We start from the raw sequence: 19,672 nt of genomic DNA on the forward strand, positions 1-19,672 counted from the left end.
TTCCTAGCAATATTGCCATTTGAATGTGCTATTTAAGAAATAGTTTTTTTTTCAGGATGTTTCCATCAAATTCGTTGGAATTAAAAGAATTTCTTAAAAAATTCTGCTTAATTCTGCTAATCATTTCGGTTTATATTTAGCATTAGTGGGCTTCAGTGTATTAAGCGAAACAATATTTGGTATCTCCAGTTTAAGATTTCGCCTGGAAAACTGGTGGCAATTAGTACCCCAAAAGTGGTTTGGTTATATCTACCCAGGCCGGGGCACGTGTAGCCAATGTGTCATACTTTTTTCATTATCCTCTCTAGAAAAAGGCAAGGATTTTAGAGCTTTGAACTACACTGTTTCATACAGTCAATATCCTAATTCTACTTATGAAACATAAAAAAACATTAGACAAACCTTATTATTTTTTTTAGAAATTATGCGCGACGAAAAAACTTCATTTACTGGCTAATTCTACCCCGGTCTCCCCTACCACTCTTTAGAGGATAAGGAGTCAAAATATGTAACTATAACTCAAAATGTGGGGTTATATATACTGCTCTCTTTGTGGAGTGCAATCAGTAAAATGATTTTCGAAATGTCACAAAGAACCGTGTTACAAAAAGCATAAAATTGATTTTAAAACGCATGATACCCCCTACAAACGGTTAAAGTACATTTAAACAGTGATGTGCAAATTTTTGTGTCCGTTTACGTTTTTAGCGAATATTCCGTTTGACTTATTTTATACCTTGTCTTCGTCAAAATTGTATTGAGAAATCAAAAAAAAAAAAATGAGAAATAGAAATAGGGGAAGTGTGCCAAATTTCGGCCAGCTTCTAATTTCGGCCACTTTGAGTGTAATTTCGGCCATGCAAATAAATTAATTAAAATTATGTATGTAATCTTCGAATAGTCAATGAATTCATTTTGCTTTCAAATATTTATTCATTTTAGGATGTATTAACACAAAGACCGTTAAATTTTAGGTATAATTTAAATTTAAATTGCGTTGTAAAAAATTCAGCGTGGAGAGAGTCTTACAAAAAATGTGACAGATCGATTGTGTCTTTAGCAGTCTTGTGATTTGTGGTGAAGTGTAGAAGGTTTTCTTTCGGTGTTTTTCATGAAAATTGATTAGTTTTCATTAAAGATTGTTTCTGTTTATGTTAATAATGAATCAATCTTTAAATTTCGGGTAAAATTTCCCAGCTGGATCCTGTATTTCGCGTAAAAAAGTATATACTTTGTGAACGTTTCTCCGGTGCGGTGAGGTAGTGTTGGATATTCCAGCAACATCTCTTGCTGTCCTAAATTTCTTATTAATTTTATGTTTTCTTTTTCAATTTCTGAATTCTACAATGTCCAGAGAAAAAAACTATCGCTTCTATGAAAAAGATGATGTGGAAAAGGCATTGGAAGAGTTCAGGAAGTGCAAATTGCTACGGGAATCTGCGCATAAATTTGAGATGCTACTCTTCAGGTGTTTAGGACAAATTACACGGAAGATCTCAGGGCTTGTGAGTCATATAAATGTATTAAATTAAATATTAAACTCGTTCCGTTTGACGTTTTAAAATTTTCTATCCGTTCCGTCACAAAAGGTGGTCACATAAAAGGTGGCCGAAATTTCACACAAAGTGGCCGAAATACTACCCAAAGCAATGTCCTTATTTTTATTAATTTTTCAATATTTTAGGAAGTGATTTAAAGAAAACAAAAATGATAAACTAGTCATCAAGGTTCCACACAACCCTCCCGAAAAGGAAACAACAAAAAATATCAATATTTATTAAAAGGGGTGGCAAAGTGTCCGAGGCTTTGCGAGCTGCTCGAACTCCTGAGAAAGAGCTCTGCCTTATATACCTTTTCGCAAGCATTCTGATGTATAGAAAATTATTGTCGAATTAAATTTGACTATAAATCACCACAAAACCATCTTGAAGTTGAAAATTGCTCAAGAAGAGGGCTTCACAAAATCATTAATCTTTTAATTAATTAATTGAACAAATCGGGTGAAAATTAAGCTTCAACCTTGAATAATTCAAGATGGCGATTTTTCCGGTGATAGGTGTCTAAGGACGAAATGTTCAGCTGGACTACCTCCACAACATATCCAAAAATGAAGGAAATCGTCAGGGCCAATTTTTTTTTTAAATTAGTAAAACCTCATTTTTTGCCTATTTTTCGGGGATAGGGAGCGTATGAAGGGGTAGGGTGTGAAAACAAAAAAATTACGTTCGAGATAATGTCATTTAAGTAGGGGTCACCGAAGACCGGAAGTTGATATCTCTTACCGTTGATTTTTTAAATGGGTCAAAAGACTGAAGATTGCGAAAAACAGTTTTGTTTTTTAATAGGACTATTACCGTTACTTTCCCGATCCATCACCGGTTGTGACCGATGCAGTCGGGTTCTGAATTAAAAGATCTTTTAAAAATGTCCAAATTTGTCCAAATCCGTTGAAAATTAGGCCCTCCAGGCTGGTTGACCTTTGACCTTGAATAATTCAAGATGGCGATTTTTCCGGTGATGGGTGTCTAAGGACGAAATGTTCAGCTGGACTACCTCCATAACATATCCAAAAATGAAGGAAATCGTCAGGGCCAATTATTTTTAAAATTAGAAAAACAAAATTTTTTGCCTATTTTTGGGGGATAGGGAGCGCATGAAGGGGTGGGGGGTAATTTAAGTAAGTTAGTTCGATAGAATGTATTGACATTGTGGGGGGTCACCGAAGACCGGAAGTCAATATCTCTTACCGTGTAGCAGCTAGAATTTTGCAAAGTTGAAAAAAAAAAGTCGATTGTGAAAACTGCTCTCTCTTGAAGTTCGAGCAGTTAAAATATTGCATTTCAAACTTAGGACTTCGGTGCTTACATGCAACTATGCCGAAATTTGGCACACTTACCCTAAGATATTTTATCACACCGTTCATCTTTTAGAACGGGTTACATAAGACCTGTGAGAAATTTACGTGAAAGTTCAGGATTTTTTAGGAATGTGCAAACCCACTATTTGCCCCTCAAATAACATAACTTCAAGATATGATAGATAACACATTAAGTTACTTCCATGTTTTAATTACTTTTTCAAATAAGGCAACAAACTTTTGATACATAAAAAGTGATCAACCTTTGGAAAAAAAAATTATTTATATCAAATAAAATTATTATTATTTATTAAATACATAAATAACATAGACGGATCACAAGCAACTCATATGCAAAAAGAAAAATTTTAAAAAGTAATTTTTTTTATCATACTTTCTTGTTTCTCGAACATAAGCAAACAAACTTTTGACACCCACTGTATATTTTTTAAAGTATTTTACTTGTACCGAAATTAGCTAAATTTAAAAATATTTGAGAAAAATTAAACTAGATTCTGTGAAATTTTGGGGAACATAAAATGATTACAATTGAGATAAAAGTTGTGAGAAAATAATTTATTTCTCGTTAAATAAACCAAAAAGGATGCCTTTTGTGCTTCAAAATTCAAATTATATTTTCCAGGGAAAATGTTTCCTCTTCTTTGGGATTTCGTCTGCCCGAAAAGTCGCACAATTATACTCAATGTCACTTACTTTTCGTTGGCAAAAGCGTGCTAAATTAATTAAAAAGTTTCATGTCTTACATACTGCATTCTTAAAAGGTTCTCCCTCTTATTTCTAATTCAGAGATTTTCCCCAAATGGAGACTTTCCCGTGGGAAAACATTTGCCTCAAGATGTGATAATACGATGAAAAGCTTGCATATTTTACAGGCAAGAGCCAGTGGATGAAAAGAAGAGCTGTAAGGAAAGGATTTATGTAAAAGAATAATTGCAAAATTTATTTTCTAACAAAAAAAAAAACAAGGGCTGACCATTGAGAGAATTTTAGTCTTGAGTACCATTGAAAAAGTTGACATAAGATAAATTGTTATTACTTTGTCCTCCCCAAAATGTTTTCCTTACCGTAAACTCCTCTTTTATTATTCCACATCAATGGTAAATGTTATTTGGGTGATGTAATTTTATTTCACTCGTTGTTCTCATGGTTAATTGCCAAATAAAGCATGTCAAGAGATGGAAAATGGTCCATTTGGTCAAAAGTTCTTTTGGGAGGGAAATTTAATTGAGTCCAAGTAAATCATACTCAATCATCCCAACATCTAATATGTTTCTCTTAACAAATAAGATCATTTTGCAATTTTGCAGCTACAATCGATCGAGATGGATTAGATCGCAAATAGCCTCAAGAGGTCATAAAATCAGAGTCACTAAAGTTCAGAGTTTAATAAAAAGTCCTTCCCAAGCTTCCCAAGTGCCCCATTTATTGACAACTTTCCTCAACTTTAGCCAGTTTTTTCCTCATTCAAAGAGCAATTATATTCTCCCGACCAAGACGTTAGTTCAATAAATCTGACTTTTCTCAGCTGACAAAGAATATGACTCTGAGAACAATTTATGTGTTGTATACACGAGATTATGCATTAAATAGTCTTTGTCTCTCTGGCGTATTTATTCAAGAGATTCTCAGGTTATTGTCTTCAGCTATAAATTAAATAAACATTTACGATTTGGCGTACGCGAAAGATTATGCGATTTAATTGCAGTTAATTGCAGTATTTTTATCCCACTCTCTTAGTTGTATTTTAATGGATGTGAAGATGGAAAAGCAATAATACTGGATAGTGCCGATTAAGAGCAGTTGTATAACTGTCATTTTAAATTTAAATTTTGACATAGAATTACTCTACCCTATCTGTAAACTCGATCTTTTTTATGTTCGTTATTTAAGATATTAAGTTAACCCATTAGAATAAATGTACCTACTCCAATATAAAATATTCATATTTTAGAATTTGTTTCTTTGAAATTGACCAAGACGCGTGGTAACAGTCACTGAATTTAAATTCTTCACATTAAACTTTTACAAAAACCATTTATTTATATAGTGTAACTATCTAAGAGAAGAATAATCACTCAGAATTCAAATCAAGATAGAGATAGCAGAAAAATATTATCAAAATCGCCGCGGTGTTAAACTTCCCGTGCGTGACTTTGTGCACAAAAATTGCATACTTTTCCGTGATGCGAAGAAAGTGCAACAACATTCATTTCTAGTGCTAGTTTTTTCCTCTTGTTGGTTGTGAATCTGTAATGAATCGGTTATGGACCGATGTAATTTTAGCCCACAAAATCAATTGTGATACCCTTAAAGCTATTATCAGCAATGTTTTGAGTGATTTATAAATCGGTTCAAATCGGTTGTGAACCGGTAAACAGTAAACGATGGTAAAATACTTTTGATGTATAGTGCCCTAGACACACTTACGACTTAAGCCGTGAGACGACTTAGTGGAAAATGATGGAAATGAAGTTTAACCATTATTTCAAATAATTACGCTAACCCGTCTCTCGGCTAATCCTCAGGTATGTCAAGGCCCGAACATTTAAGTCACGAGTTCTCGAAGTTCTCGTCAAATTGGAGCAATATGACATAAATTATGTTTTCAAACGGTTTACTTCAAAATTTTCCATTTTTATGAAAATATCCCACAATGTCTTGAAGCATTAACTCTTTCGCGAATTTAGGGTAATGTCATGACTCGGGGAAAAAAGTTTTTTTTGGGTATTTACATTAATTGAAATCTATCTGTTCGTGCACGACATCATAATAGAAGGATGTAAGATTCTTGGCTCATTTTCTCAAGACTCCAGTTAGATTTCAATTAATGTAAATAGCCAAAAAGAAACTTTTTTCCCCGGGTCATATATGACCCTAAAGACGCGAAAGAGTTAAGCCACATTTTCATCAAATTTAGTGTTTTGACATAATTTATGTACAAGCGATTTACTTCAAAATCCTCAATTTTGACGAAAATTACTCGCAAGGCGAGAAAAAAATTCATAAAATCGGAACGAAGTGACATAAATTATGTTTAAACTATTTACTTCCAAATAGGGGATCTCAGTGGCGCAATAGGCAAGAACGTTGGTTCTTGTGTGGATAGATCCTCGGCTTGACTCACAGTGTTGTGAGTACGAGTCCCGCCCGGTGCAGGTGCATGTAGTGTATTGAGATAGATGATATAGATAAAAGAGATAGGATGAGATTGTTCAGGTCAGGTTTTGAAATATTGAAGTCAGTCTAATAAACGCACGCATAGAAGTAACATCGCGTCAATAAAGTTATTGTACATAGTCAAATAATAGTCTTTTAATTAGAGTCTTTTTCTTCGCCATATAATAGCAAAAGTCAGAGCTATTATAGTGCAAAGATCTGAATGTCTAGAAAAAGACATTTTCACTGTGATAATAAATGTAATAAACATGCACCGCCTCTGTCCAAAAATTTCGAGAGCTTGGAAGAAGCATCCACATTGCAGGGATCTACGTTCGCTCCTAGGCGATCTACGATTAGCAGATTCTTCCAACAGGGGATATACGACAACATGATTGAATTGTTACAAATACAGTTGCGGCCAAAATAATACAATCAGCTCCGCAAAGACCACTATTTTACCTTTAGCATTTTCATTTATTCCAATTCGTTAAAATAATTTTGATATAGAAATGTTCAAATAATTACCTTACGTCAAATAAATATTGTTTTGGGCGCTAGAGGTCTCTATTTTTCATAGAATACATCAATAGTGAAATTTGGTTTGAACAACACGATAGGACCACTTTCATTTAATTTAAAGAATGTGGTCTATAAATCGAATAAATTTAAACAAACCCATATTTAGAAACTATAAATGACAGTTTTCTAATTTTTTTGGCCGAACTATATTTCATTATTGACGTATTCTGTGCAAAACAGAGATCTCTAGTGGCCAAGACTACCCTTATTCTACGCTTCTAATAATTTGAAGATTTCAACTTCAGAATTAATATCAACAAATTGGGAAAAAATATAAAAGTTAAAAAAATATAAGTTTAGCAAAGTGATTCTATTATTTTGGCCGCCACTGTATATCCCGATACGATTAATAAATAACTTCAAAATATTTCATTTTGATGAAAATGTTTCACAATGTGATGAGTCCTTGACGAAGATGTTCCTCAAATGGAGTATTTTGACATAATTTATATACAAACGATTTACTTCAAAATCTTCAACTTTGATGAAAATGTATGTAATATGTATTGAGACAGATTTTCATAAAATTGGGCCAATATTGTGAGTGACACAATTTATCTTCAAGTGTTTCCTGCAAAACGCTCCCTTTCGACGAAAACGTTCCACGATGTGTGACAGATCTTCGTAAAATGGAGTGTTTTGACATAATCTATATTCAAGTATTTTACTTCAAAATCCTCCATTTTATTGAAAATTTCTTTCATTATGTAAAGGCATTATTTAAAAAAAAACACGAACTAGAAATAATTGAGGAAAAACACTAAGAAAGAGTTAACCAGAAGACTTGGAGTAAGTATTGCCAGGTATATGCTTTATGTAATTAAGTGCAGCAAAGAAAGGGCAGTGTGCCAAAAACCGTTGTGAAATATGATAGTTATATGGTCAATTTAAAGTTTTTACGATGCATCGTCTTTTATTCATGAGCTTTGTATTCGCTTTTGAGGTTCTATTTCACTGAAATCTCAGTCAAAAATGCAAATTCTAGGGGAAGATTCTTCTCTAGACCTAAATAAAAGAAATAGTGATTCTTATGGATATTTTTGGTGTGCAAAAGAATTTAGAATTTTGCTTAAATTCTCTTAATGTACTCTAGTACTGCTTCCTTCATCGTCCTGTATGAAGGCTAACCAGTCACAGTTTTAACCGGTATATACCTCAGATGGTGAGAGATATCGACTTGCGGTTTTCAGTGACCCCCTGTTAGTTAACATTGTCTCCATGTTACCTTCTTATTATTTTATGAAGTGCAATAGACAAAATGATTACCTCATAGAAAACAGATTGGTAATAAAAACTGATTGCAACTATTGATTTAAATTCGAACTTTACAAAAAAAAATAATTTTATCAGAAAAGTTGTCAGTCGTGACATTGTTTCAACCTTTTTGAATTGGGCTAAATACCTAATCTATGAACATTTAAGACTACAAAAAGTCTCACTTGCAAGTTACAGATGGAAAAAAACTCCTCCCAATTAGAAATCATAATATTAGTGACTCACTGTTTTGAAATGTTTGTCGCAGAATGAAAAGTATTTTGCCACCCCCCTGTCAATGTCGTTATTTTAGCAAATTCTCTATAGAGAATTCAAAAATCGAGCGTGAGGGCGGCGCGAGCGGTTGCGCGAAGAACTAGTAGCGAACTACTAGCGAATCTGGCGGAAAAACAATCAAAACCTCTTCTGACAGTTCCCACGCGAAGCAATTTCCTCGAATTAACTTGCGCAGTTCTTGTGGAAAAATCGGGAAAATATTGAAGAAAGTCCCGTAAAACCCAGTGAAAAGGTGTGTAAAAACTCTTGAATATATTTCTTTGTGCTGCAAAGTGAGAAAAAATAGGTGTATTTGTGAAAAATTGCATCAACGGCGACCAGCGAAATTCTCTGGAGGTGTCATTCCACAGGTATTGTGCCAATATGTTTTTTATTAATACGTGCTTACCCTAATGATTTGGCTCATAATACGTCAGATAAATAGGGCTTTTATTGGTATAAGAATTGTAAATGTACACAAAAAATATAGTGAGAGAGAACATGGGAAACTTGGTCAAATTTTGCGAAATCGGCAAAAAGTTTTTTGTGCCCAGAGACGAATTAGGGGTCGCAAGAAGTCTGTTGTATTTTTTAATAGTGATAAACTTTCCTTAATTCATTTTGTGACATTCTTCATTTGTTTCTATTCAGCTTACGTGTAACTTCGATTTAGTCGGGAGCGTGGGGGGGGGGGCAAGCAATTCAATTCAAACCCTCGTTAATCAATTTTTTTTCTTTTGCCACTTAAATTACAAATTTATTCATAAACCTTATACGTGAGTTTGTAATATTCAAAATATTAGAAGAGCAAGATTAAAAATCATTTACAGAAATCTGCTTCACAAATAATTAAAGTGTTGTTTTTAGTGATTAGAGAAAAACTACTGGACTACGATATTAAAAAAATTAAATAATATTAATTCGCCTCAATGTGGATCAAATTAATTAACTCAAAATTAAATTTTTTAGTTTTTCATATATAACAAAAAACATCGATCGACAAAAACATTTTTTCTAAATGTTTTTAGTTCACATTCACTGAAGAGTTTTTATAGTATTTCAAATGGTTTTGTAAGCAACTCGATCGATCAATTAGTTTTTTTTTCTTTTGAGCTTTTCTAGGGCCATACTGAGTTTCTCAGAAGCGTAATTTTGAAAAAATATATAGATATTACTTTAAAATTTGTGATGTACAATTCTAAAGGAAACTATTATCAGTAAGGCCAATAAAATATCGATTTTTGAGCCCTCTCAATCAGGATCTCATCTTTAAGTTTATATATAACGAAGAGTTTTAGTTTTAAAACAAGACTGCTAATTCTTTTGTGAGATAAGTAAGTTTTTAGAAACATTTCGCTTTTACTGAAATTTATTTCTTAAAAATCAATGTTATTGATATTTGTCAAAAATAGACCGTTTGAGTACTTTTTTATATATCCATTCATTTAAAGTGGTAAATTTCTAAATATATATTTAGTAATAGGTGTGATTCCTTCTAATCACACCTATTTTTTATTACAAGAAATAAAAACAATTCGGGTTAAAGAAACTATAAAGAAAAAGGCCGGATTTTTACAAGTTTTTGATTTTTTTTTTTTTTGAAAATTTTCTCTTAGATCTCAGATGCGAGAAGTGTAAGCAAGTCGCCTGAAGCTCTCAGCTTCACTTTTGAACAAAAATAAAGCTATATGCAGCCTCGACGTCTGGCCAGAAGATATTATTTAGGAAAGTGACTCTAAAGTGAAGCCCTCGAAGTACAAGCGTTAAAATTTTCGGTCCTGCTTTTTTAAATAATTACTATCAATCGTCACAGAAGATATAATTTTTACTCCATAATCTTCTCAAATTCATACAATATATATTTAGGTTTGTTTCCGAAAACTATCCACTCAACATGATTGCTTTGTCTCTTTTAAGAATTCCCGAATATAGAAATAGTAGGTGAGATTGTTAAGAACCTCAATTAGACACACCTTTTTCGAACTCCACAGAGAGAAAAGTAAAAACCTGTCCCGCGGGCCATTTTTTCAGACGATTTCCAAGATCAAAGGTCTAAATGGCTCCAGAGAGCATATTTCCCAACCAAAGGGGTTCATGTGAGGGCTCGTTGAAAGTCTTTCAATTTCTGACAAAAAAAAACCGGTATCAATTGGTTACATATCGGTAGTACGTAAACCGGTTATGAACCAATAACTCAATAATAACCAATACCCACCAATAACCAATAATACAATTTTATTCGAAATTGTATTGTGTCTCTGTAATTTTTTTTGGGCGACTCTAGGTGCATAATAAATCGGTTGGTTGTAAACTGGTAAATGATCTCAAAGTACTTTTGAGGAATTAGAATCTTAGTCACAAGTTCGAGCTTTTCAGCATTGGAAACTTTGCCACTTTTCTAAAAAGCATTTGGCTTGGAAGTGGTTTTTCTTCTCTCTCAATTATGTCTGGCTTATTTCCAATGCAGCTTTAACAATGACATTGTTGTTTAGTCCTGGACTAGCTGGAATAAACGCTAAGACGGCGATGGACGCATGGGAAGGGTAGTAAAAAGACGAAATGAGATGAAATTAAATTGACTTGAATTTAAAAAAAAATAAATTGAAAATTGGATAATTCATTATTTTTGGATACTGATTGGAAAATTATTGTAAACAATCTTAAGTTTCCAGGTATGAAACCGCAGCAAAAATTGCTACGGGTCCACACCAGAACATGCTAGAGCACCCTTCATCGCTAATCTCCGGAAGTGAACCCCCATTGCCCATTCAAAAAGAGCCACGAATCTGGCGTCCTCCCCACTTCACTGGTGAAGACCGACTGAGCGATATCGTCACTTGAAGTTAGCTGTGGTTACAACACCTCTCAAAGTTACACCCCAACTGGACAATGATTGGTACTGTTGGCTTAGAAGAGTCTTTGTCGAGACGGGCTTTCTCCCCAACTCCTCTAGGCTCCACAGTCCTACTACAATACATTGGTACCACATCTTTTGATGGAAAGCAATACGCACCACTAATTAAGTGTGATCGTTTCTTTCCTCAGATGTCACGATGAACAGCATCTTTTTATTTCAAGTGGTAACAGACCATCAGAATGGATTGTATGCAATATCATACGGTATAAGAGATCCTGGTAAAAGGCATATGAATATATCATTTGTGTTTTGCTGATTTGTGTTATAGAAACAAATTCTATTAGATGGACTTAAGCTTGAAAGGCATTCAATTGTTCAGAATAATTATAAAAAGCAATGTATTTATTAAAATCTATTTTTAAAATAAATTTACTGTCTATTAGAAAGTCTCTTTTATACCCTACTCAAACCTAATTTTCAAGTTTTTGACAAAATATTTAAATTCTGTGTCATGCTGGATCCACATAATGATTCGTGCTTCAGATTCGCCTAGGTTTTTGCAATTTGACAAAACTTCTGGGTAAATGTAAGTATTTTGATAAACAAACAAACTATGATTCTATCTATCGATTATAATATCACTGATTTTGTACTTCGTTAGCATTACAGTAAACGTAACACTTCATGCTGATATTTAAACTTTGGTTAAAAAGCAATGCCCTATTTTTGTAATTTCATATGCGTTCCATAATAATTTATCGCCACTTTAACCCTCTAACTGGTAAGACCTCTCGAGACGATCTTCACAAAAATCACATTTACTGCGATTACAATTTATTTAAAAGTGCTATAATGTCCTCGGTATACTAACATCTTTTGAAAGTTTGATCTCATTTTGACTTCGTTTAGTTGCTATCCCCAGTTTTGTGTGACACGTCAGAGAAAAGCAACAAAAAATATTTGTACAGAACAAACTCATTTCTAATTCCAAGAAAAATACCGGTTTAAAGTTATCTGAGTAAAATAAATTTATTTTTTACTTAACTCTTTCCGAACCACAACATATCCAGCGAACGAATTTCAGTAAAACTCACTTTATTGTAAGTCTTAGTGATCAAATATGATACTTTTGTAGAGAAAGAATTTTGTCCGCCTCTGGGAAATTGGAAAACTCATGGGTACTCTCGTCCCCAAAAGAGCGAAAAGGAGACAAACTTCAATTTTCCAAAAGCCAATAATATCAATTTTGTGAATTGTTTTTGCGTGTTAAATGACTCCTTTACAATGTTGATCACTAAAACAAGAAGAATTATTGACCAGTATCTTGTGGGATGTCCAGGAAGTGGTCAAGAAGACACCAAGTTTCTGCTTGCCAACAGATTCCTCAAAATATTTCACATAATAACACTTTAAAACACATTTCCTTCAACACGAAGTTATTGTAGACATATTAAGCTTTCTCAAGAGCCAAAAAAACACTTCTTGGACAAACAGAATTCACCAAAATCCGGAAGAATAGGAGAAACTTCCCCGAAAGCAATCTGCCTCGCTTCCAAATGTCAAAATTATCAGCCATATTGGCAAAAAAGTAGTTCCCGCTTGGAATTTTGATAAAAGGTTGGTGTCAAAAAGCAAATGGCAGGCATTGGCGGGATAACCTTACATTTGACCTCTAGAGTTTTGTGGACGAGAGTACCCATAAAGTTTGAACAAGTTTTTTGAAAATTTAAGAAAGAAATATTTTTCGAATTTATGCAATCTGTAATTGCTAGTTATCATACTTATTGGCCCCGAGAGGTTTTTCCTTATTCTGGTCTAGAAATATCAAAAAAGTCACAATATCTGCAAGGAAGCAGAAAATCGAAAATTCACGATTTTTGACCAAAAATATCTAAGCTCAGGAGTTAATTAGGATCCTGCAAAAAATATCCTAGATTTGGACATCTTTATAGTTTGTAATTATCCAGAAGAATCAGATTTTTATCGATTCTAGATAGTCTAAAAAAATTGTTGCTTCCATGGGTACCCATAGTCCCGAAGGAGACGAAAGAGTTAAAGATATGTCATTCTACATTGTATATTTTATTTGAAAAATTTTGAAAAAAGTAAAAATGTGAATTTTAAAAGCAAAAAGTTTCATTTTTTTTAAAATATTTTCTCACCTAGCGTCTAAACTAAAAGAGATAATAAAGAATGGATGATTTTTTTTACTTTATTGGCTCATAAATATCCTAGAAAACATTTCCTTACAACTTTTTTCGCATATTAAAGATAACACTGTTAGAGGGTTAATAATCCTAAACGAAACAAAGAAAGTGGGAAAATATTCCTAGCAAAATGGAGTCATTTTAGGTTATATTCTAACATAATTCTAATAAACTAAAAACACTGAGTAAAAAAAATTAAGTAAAATTAAATACAAAAATATTTTACCCCTAATTACAACTCTGTTAAAGCGCCATCTCTGATGAATAAGGGGGTACCTTACAGGTACTTAAAAAATAACGAAAATATTTGAAATAAGATTAAAGAAGAACTCACACTGAAACTTCTAAGTCTCGGGGGGGTGTATTTTGCAGATTAAGTGACTTTTTATTAAAATTTCTCTCTCTAGCCGACAGATAAAAAAAAACTCTCGGCCCGATTTTCTTGCATCAAAAACCACTTTTTTTCTCCTCCATAGCTTCGGGTCTATAAATTATTGCCACAAGACTCACCTTCTTGCGAAATTGTGTGTCTGCTTTTTTTGCCACTTACCCAAAGAAATAAATGCGATAATGACGAGTTGATTGATTCCACAAAATAACACTGAAGCTGATAAGGTAAGGAATACTCGAAGAATTCTTAGAAATTCTTATAAATGGGAGGTGCTGAAGTTTGGGGAATTGATAAGAAAAAGCATTAAGTTCCAAAAGAAAATTCTTGGTTGAATGGCAGACTATTTTCCGATTGAGTATTTTGGGGAATTGGCCATCAAGATATAATATTGTAGAGGATTCCAAAGAGGCACAAGTTTACGGGATATCTGTAAGACAGCTTTCAGTGGAAGCATTTGGGAATACTTGTTTTAAAGTGACATGAAAATAGCATTTATTGCAATAAGTTTTGCTATACAGATCTTATGTATCGAAACAGAAAACTCGTAATGCCCTAGGGGGAGTTATTATGTACACTGGTATTGTGATATTCTTTTGATAATTCTACAATTTTTATAAGAAATCTCCAAAACCTGTCTGTACACCACAACCGATGGTATTATCTCTCTCTTGTAGTCTTAGAAGAATTTTCCTCAATAAATTGATCTACACAAGCCCAACCTTTACCATCCAAGACTACCCTTTAAGGACGAGTCGATCATTCATCAGGTAGAAAACACTTTTTTATGGAAACTTCATAAAACAAAAAATATGTAGTAAAAAATTAAATTTCGTCAATCAAAGTTAGAATTATGAGTGTTGTTTAGGTCTAGATTTCGTACATACTAGAAAATGTTCTTGAAATATTCCTTAAATTGGGTTTTCAAGGTCAAATTCTTGAGAGTTCTAGAGAGCGTATTTCGTAACCGATTGGGCCAAGCATAGATTTATTAGAAAGGTCTGGGAATAAGTGACCAGACTGAACCACTTCCAAGCAGTTCTAAGCCGTTAATCATTTTTTGTTTAGGAATGAATTGTTTCATTTTATTGCATACGTCACTCTGGGTAATTTTTGATGATTTATATATCGATTATAATAAGTTGTGAATTGAACTTCAGAATCAATGCAGTAAAAAAATAACTTTGTGAAACAACAATCAATTTTGCTGACTTTATTAAATGTCTACTATGTATTCATATTTAGTATTCAAAACTATAAGTCAGTATTTTCTGAAAAATTGCACCTGTTAAGAAAGTATAAAAGTTAAACCTTTATCTAAACCTCCGCGGTAGACAGCTAAACACCTTTGTTAAACCAGAAGATACGTAACGGGTTTAACTATTTGGCAAGTCAAAGAGGCTTTGGCATCTTTTTTTATAGAAAAATATAAAATACGGATCAAGCGGGGTAGTTTCATGCATACTTAACTGAAAGTGTCCATTTACCGGGCAATTAATTTATATTCAGGATTTGTATTAAACAGTTGAGAAGAATTAATACTTTTATATTGTGTAATTTTTTACATCACTATTATAGAAGTAAATTATGTTTAGCTATAATAATAATAATAATAATGCTGACACAATATTCCGTTGAGGAACTAGACCTTCCCGTACACGGTAAAAACTTTTGGATACTGACCAAAATATTGGAACATTTTTTGTTTCGAACAAAATTTTTTGGGATCAATTTGTACCTAGAGAATATTTTTGTTTGTTCCAAAAAGTTTTCCTTACAGTTTTGTTATGAAATATAGTTACAATTCTGTTAGAGTTTTCTTTTGGAACCGTTTTGATACGATTGAAGGTCTACAAATTTGAGTTGATTTCGTTGATTTCGTTTTATACAAATTTGTTCCTGAAAGTTGGAATAGAACTTGTTTGACTCGGCTGTTTTGTTCCCACTGTCAGGAACAAATTGGTACATTTTTTTTATAACAATATTATAATATTATTCCTACATCTGTAACATATTTGTTCCAAAAATTTTCGAAGTCCGTGGACGAGGTAATTGCTTGGAACGAAATTGTTACTCATATGGGGAATCTTTTTGTTCCCATTGTCAGGAACAAATTCGTGTAAGGGATTTCGTCCTATAGTTAAGGCCTATACTTCAATCGAGATGGATTTCGGTGGCGAAAGTTCATAAGGAATATCAAATAAGGATCAACTTAAGAGAGTTATATACAGACGCGTGTATGACGAAATAATATGCGAGTGCTGGCAGCAGGAGGTGGACGGAATCACCAATTTTTTACCGTATAGACTACTTGCTCTTTAGCTCTTTATAAGTGCTTCGGGTTCGAATCCCCTTTGGAATTTTTCTTGCCATCAAAGAACTTATGAACTTTCGCCACCGAAATCCATCTCGACTGAAGTATAGGCCTTAACTGTAGGACGAAATCTTTTACACGAATTTGTTCCCGACAATGGGAACAAAAAGATTCTCCGTATAAGTAATAACTTCGTTCCAAAAATTACCTCGTCCACGGACACCGAAAATTTTTGGAACAAATATGTTACAGATATAGGAATAACATTGTTATAAAGAAAATATACCAATTTGTTCCTGACAGTGGGAACAAAACAGCCGAGTGCTACAAATTCTATTCTAACTTTCAGGAACAAATTTGTATAAAACGAAATCAAATCAAATTTGTAGACATTCCACTGTATCAAAACGGTTCCAAAAGAAAACTCTAACAAAATTGTGACTATATTTCATAACACAACTGTAAAGAAAACTTTTTGGAATAAACAAATATCTTCTCTAGGTACAAATTGATTCCAAAAAAAATTGTTTCAAGGAAAACTTGTTCCAATATTTTGATTAGTGTCCAAAAATTTTTACAGTGTACCACTTGATCCATTTAATTTAAAGTTGTTGAAATTCAGAATTTATAATGGATCACGAAAACTCAAAAACAGATTTTTTTTTAAATTTTTGTTTTTTTCAGCATAATATTTTATTTATTTTAAACTCTTAAGCACGTAAAAGGATAACATTTAAACCATTTTCATTTGAGATCTCAGTGAGGCAATAGGCAAGACCGTAGGCTCTTGGGAGGATAGATCCCCAGCTTGACTCACAGTTAGTGGTGTGAGTTCGAGTTCCGCCCGGTGCAAAAATCTAAATGTTTTGAAAGAAGACGTTTAAACTGTGATATAAACTTAATAAAAATGCACCGCCTCAGCCCAAAAATTCCGGGAACACGGAAAAAGCATTCGCACTGTTAGGCGATCTACGATCAGTAGATTCTTCCAACACGAGCACATTAAAAAAAGGAGCATTTGAAGAACATTGGAAGTCTTTTAATTTGAAAAGAAATTAATTCTCTGGCAAACTCCGGAAGAAATGCAACTAGGGGAAAGTGCTCTCCCTTCGAACGTTCATTCCTTCGAATAATGTGAATTTCTAATCTTTTTCGTAAGTGATTTTCACTAAATTATCACCGAATTATCAACAATTGATGATAAGCCAACTAATATTTATTAGAAATGTGTAAGTCTCTTAGGGAAACTAAAAGAAAATTCAAAGTATTCGAAGGCATGAACGTTCGAAGGGAGAGTGCTTTCCCATACTTAAAAAATAACTTCAGCTTTGTAAAACTACCCAACTATCTATTACAAATACTTTCAAATAGCTAACACCCAAGTGAAACTAACAAGAAAAAGAATTATTTTATTTACTAAAAAGTATTTTTGTGTGCTTTATTATTTAGAATTTATTTATAGGGGAGACCGGGGTAGAATTAGTCACGAAATAAAATTTTGCATTGCGTATAATTTGTACAAAAAATGTTTGTATGAGGCTGATTAATATTTCAATGAATAGGAAGGGAAGTATATATTTAGAATAAAAAGTCGTTTCCTCAATATTCCTTCGCAGTCAAAGTATAAGATATCACTATCTAATACTATGTGTGGCTAATCCTGCCCAGTCTCCCCTATTAATTTTTTCCACGGCAATTTCACAAAAATTCTATCAGTTTGTGATAGTTAGTGATGAATTGATATTCAATAGAGCAGATTAAATTTATATTTTGGATAATTATTTTTAAATGGGCTCCCAAATTTCCATCTAGGGGCATCAATTAAATTAAATTGTTATCAGCATATCTATATGTTTTTGACACATCATTAAAATTACCAACAGAACTCTTTAGAAGACAGAGTCAATGACAAACAATAAATTTGATGATGCTATTCAATAAATTAATATCTATGATATAAATTGAACTTAAAGTGCTTCAGTGATACAAATTAAAATGTGTGATTGATTGTTGTTTGAGGGTGAACAAATGTTATTTTCTGGGTGGGTTTTTGGGTGTCCGGTAAGGTAAAAGAATATATCTTTGCTACTTAAAATTCCATCAGCGTTGCGTGAATTTCGACAGGAGATTTGTGTCAGAAGAATGTCTTCTTCGGGATCACATTTGTGGTGTCTTTCTGTATGGCTGACAAATGGGAATATAATTTGTGCCAGAGATGGCAGAACTTGCTGCTGGCGTATACAGTGTCGTGGTGTTAGAATAAATTAATTAGTACTGTATTAATGGGTGCTGAAGAATAATTCTCCCAGCAACAGATTCTTATAAGAATCCATTGTGATTTGCATTTTTGTAAAAGAACTCGATGGCAATTTGCATGGAAATTCTTTGGTGGCTGCGAGATTAGCATTCCATCACTACAATTTCTCTTTCTTCTGAGGCCCGATGTCTTGCACGTGGAACTATTCTTTAGCACTTCACCATGACGACAATAGCTGCTTCTTTTCTATCTCCGTGACTCATTCATTTGTACCCAATGCGGGTGCTTAATTTGACGATGAGAGAGACGCTCTATAGCCAGATTACATCATTTCTGATTCATGTTCTTGACGATACCACACACCTCACCTCATCTCCATCTCCCAAAAACGTCTCAATCTTCGAGATGCATCGCCTGGAATTGTTCAGTCTTCACTCACATTTTCTCTTCTTTTCTTTCCCGTGGAACGAGAGGTGGGATTTAATAAATTTCGTGGAATGTTCATGTCCCGGAGTTTCTGAAAATTCTCCAGTACTCAAACTCCTGTGTCAAAGTAATTTATCAGAAAGGAATTTATTTGAATTTCAACAAAATATTACATACATTGCGCTTAATATTCTTCGGCAGATTGGAAAGTTCAGGAGAGGCAAATGAAGTACCTCCAAGGAACATAAATGGAAAGGTATTTGAGATGTTCGTCATGAGTACCATTAATTGATTTTCCATCCTTACCATTCGGCACATTTAGAGAAATTAATACAGGCAAATTTATTGGTCATGAGATTGCCTTGGTCAACCAAAAGTCGACACTTAATCAAGAACTATTTTGAATACAGAAACCAAATTGAGAGAATCCGAAACATAACTTTGAATTTAATTAGTGTCCCCCTGGTAGGAAGAGTGGGGCAGTTTTATGTGTGTAGTACCTTAAGAAATATATATTGTTGCCCTAGGTCTTGGCATAACTAACTATCCTCTCAATAATGAAGCCTAGAACACGAAGTTCGGTGCTTTATTCCATGTATTGACCAAGCGACCAAGACTGATTCTTCATCTTCACAAAAACATTCTTGCAACTTCTTTCGAACGAGGGAAAATGGATTTAAACTTTAAAATTATGTCCGTTGAAATTCTCATAGAATTGACTTCTACAATATTTTTAGGATTATCTCAAAAATTCTATTATCGCTAGTATCTAAACGGAATAAACAAGAGAAATTCAGAATAAACTCAAATGGGAAAAGGAGAAACATTTCAAACTCAAACAGTTGCATATAAGAATTAATGTTCTAACATTGGAAGTTTGAAAAGTAAGTTCATCATACTTGTTTTCACTCAAATAATTTATAATACATTCAAAAATAAATGAAATAGACATTACTTTAGGCATTATCATACAATGGTGTAATTTAGAATCGCTTCTAAATTGGAATTTTGAGATTGAGATCTTCTTTTTCCTTCCCCATCTGAAATAGTGAAGAAATCTCAAAATTCTAATTTAGA

The 19,672-nt window shown here is 33.2% G+C and overlaps 1 long non-coding RNA gene across 2 annotated transcripts; it reads left to right on the forward strand.

Annotated features, from left to right (window-relative positions):
• Positions 1-8,178: 8,178 nt before the first annotated feature.
• On the forward strand, positions 8,179-13,183 carry LOC129807323 (uncharacterized). Of its 2 annotated transcripts, XR_008752267.1 has the most exons (3): positions 8,211-8,517; positions 10,812-11,126; positions 11,192-13,183. It is a non-coding gene; the product is annotated as an uncharacterized LOC129807323 (long non-coding RNA). The 2 variants fall into 2 exon arrangements; XR_008752266.1 differs by having other exon boundaries at positions 8,179-8,517; positions 10,812-13,183.
• The last annotated feature ends 6,489 nt before the right edge of the window (positions 13,184-19,672 follow it).

This window comes from Phlebotomus papatasi, chromosome 3, assembly GCF_024763615.1.
Source record: "Phlebotomus papatasi isolate M1 chromosome 3, Ppap_2.1, whole genome shotgun sequence".
Lineage (NCBI taxonomy): Eukaryota > Metazoa > Arthropoda > Insecta > Diptera > Psychodidae > Phlebotomus > Phlebotomus papatasi.